This window comes from Panicum virgatum, chromosome 5K (assembly GCF_016808335.1).
Source record: "Panicum virgatum strain AP13 chromosome 5K, P.virgatum_v5, whole genome shotgun sequence".
Taxonomy (NCBI): Eukaryota; Viridiplantae; Streptophyta; class Magnoliopsida; order Poales; family Poaceae; genus Panicum; species Panicum virgatum.
The window spans coordinates 32,506,938-32,509,890 of record NC_053140.1 but is presented as its reverse complement, the minus strand read 5'-3'; positions in this window follow the sequence as shown (position 1 = coordinate 32,509,890).

The following is a 2,953-nucleotide window of genomic DNA, read 5'->3' as shown; positions in this document are numbered from 1 at the left end:
GGGCGGAGTCGATGCAGGACGGCTACGGCTTTTGGATGACACGGAGCAACACATGGTGTCGCTGCGAAGCATAATCCGGTGTTAGGGGGGTCCGACGGTCCACGACGATGAGCAATTGATCGGGATTCGGATTACCTGCCGCGGCGGGTCGGGATGGAATTCCCGTGCTGGCGTGGAACAGAGGGCCGGGAAGGCGGCCGGTGTCGACCCTGTCCTCAAGGCGAAACTCCTGCAGCAGCTCTCGGTGGCTGCGGCGCGGTGGAGCTACCGAATCACGGCGACGCAGAGGAGCGGCGCTGGACAAGGCAACGCGTGGCGGTGCGTTAGGGTTTGGGGTGGCTGCTGCGGATGGGAGGAGGAGGGGAGGCACAGGCTCCTATTTGTAGTGCGGTGGAGTGCCTTGGCGTGCGCGCCCATGGTTGGAAGGCCGGCGCGATCGTGGCCGGGGATCTCGGCTTTGGTTGCGCGAGGAAGACGACGCTGCAGCTGGGCTCGGGTTGTCAGCGGACACGAGCACGTGCGGCGAGTGGAGAGAGGCGCTGGCAGGTGGGCCTTGCGGTGCGCGGAGAGCGGGAGGGAGCAGGCCGCGGCGTGGGCCGTGCAGTAACTGAGCGAGATTGGGCTGAGCGAGGCTGGGCTGCGGAGCGGGCCCAAGGGAAAGGGAGGAGAGAGTGGGCCACAGGGTTGATGATGGACTGGGCTGGGTTGGTTGGTTTGGGTTGGGTTTCTCTTTTCCCTTTTCTATTTGCCACTTCACTCCAATTCAAACCAAACAAACTAATTGAATTCAAACTTGAATTTGAATTCAACCCTAACACTCAAACAAATAAAATAATGCACTAGCATGAATGCATCAACAAAGTTAAACCTAAGAAAAATTTAATTACTAATGGAACAAAATTTTGATAAAATGCAAGACTAAACACAATAAACCTTAGAAATTTAAATAAAGCCAATTAACTTTATTAAAATCCTGGAATTTTAAATTAGGGTGTTACATTGATGCGCTAGTTCCATGTAACCCTCTTCTGTGAAGTGGTCTGGTATGAACATCGGTATATCTTCATGGAGAGGCTCATGATCTGAGGACTGTAGGGTGTGTTGAGTCATACTAGGAGATGGTTCGCGACATGGGTAGTCCACTAGAGCCAAAAACGAGGCTCGGCAGGTGTCTGGGCGGCGTGAGCGACGGCGCAGGCGGCGAGCCTCACCGGAGTGCGGTGCCCAGAGCACTAGAGCGCGCCAAGGTCCAAACCAACTATTGCAAAAGGAGTAGGAGGTCTGGGCGATGCTCACCGAGGATCGAGGTCGGTAGGAACGGTTGCGCAGGAGGGTTGGCGGCGTAGGTCGGTGGCGAGAGTCCACGCTGCTCGCTCGGGCGGGTCGACGCTGAAGTACTCCGGGCCCCTGGACTCCGCAGGTCGGCTCGTGGAGTGACTGCGAGGAAGCCACGGTGGTCAGGACGACCCGAGGATCGCCGACGATGAGAAATTGCACAGCGGAGGGAAACTCAGCAGAGAGGCATCCCGGCGAAATTCCGGCGCAGCACAGGGTTAGAGTTGAGGCAAAAGCCTCGGGAAGGTTGCTGGCATCATGGCAATGCTCCTACGCGGCTTGGCCGGGACTCCGGCGCGGTGGAACGGCATGGCCGCGGCGGCGTTCTGCTCCGAGCAGAGGGAAGGCAGCGGCTAGGGTTTGGGGCTGTGCTGCGGGATAGGATGGGCGCAGGGGATGCAGCTGCATTTAAAGGGGAGGTACCGAGGATCGTGGGTGTAGTTGGGAAAGGGATCTCCGGCGAGGATTGTGGGGTGACGCGGCGCAGCCGTTGCGCGAGCGGAGGGCGCGGGGAAGGGGATGACCATTGGGGTCGCGCTGTCGGTGAGGGGAGGGGGTGACACGGGGGGTCTGGTGACGCAGGGTCTGCGGGAGCGGGCTCTGGGCTTTGGCACGCTGGGCCGTGGCGTGGTCGGCGTGCGGGGAAGAGGAAAGCTGCGGGCCGAGCGCGGGGAGGAACCAGCTGGCCCACGGCGCTGGGCCAGTGCGGGAGTGGGGAGAAGGCGGGCCGGTGCGTGGGAAGGAAAGGAGGAGGGCAGGGCCCGGGGTGAGGAAGTGAGAAGGGAGAAGAAAACAAGGGAAGGGGAACGGGCCGCGGTTTGGGCTGGTTTGCTGGGCTGGGTTGGGTTGAGCTCCTTTTCCTTTTTCTATTTCTAATTCTAAACAACTCAAACCTATTTGAATTCAAATCAAATTTGAATCCAACACTAGCACTCAAACAAAAAGAACCATGCACCAGCATGAATGCATCAACAAAGTTAAACCTAAGAAATTTTTTAACTACTATTGGAACAAAAATTAGATTAAATGCAATACTAAACACAATAAACCTTAGAAATTTAAATAAAGCCAATTAAATTTATTATTAAAAGCTGAAATTTAAATTAGGGTGTTACAGACCCTACCCCCTTAAAGGAATCTCATCCTTGAGATTCAGCTGGGTTGGCTAGCAAAGAGATCTGGATATGTCCTCATTAGCTCATCTTCTCGCTCCCATGTAGCCTCAGCTTCACTGTGGTGACTCCACTGAACTCTGCACATCTTGATTGTAACACCCGATTCATAAAAGAACATAAACCGAGCAATCATATACGTGCCAGGATCAAGTCACACGTATATACAACAGAATGAACAGTATATCACAGCACATATCATGAAAAAGATATAATAAAGCGAGTACGAAAGTTATTTATTACAATAATGACAAAATGTCTGATACAGCAGAAGCGTAAAACAAATACGAAGACTCTCGACGAAGCAGGGTGCCACAGGGACGTCGACTGGGAGACGAACGCCTAGAAGTCCTCGTACTCCTGATAGCTCTGAGTGAACTCCCTCGCCTCGGCAGGAACTGAGCAGCAGTAGAGTATCCCAAGAAGAAAAAGTAGAGAAGAGGCAA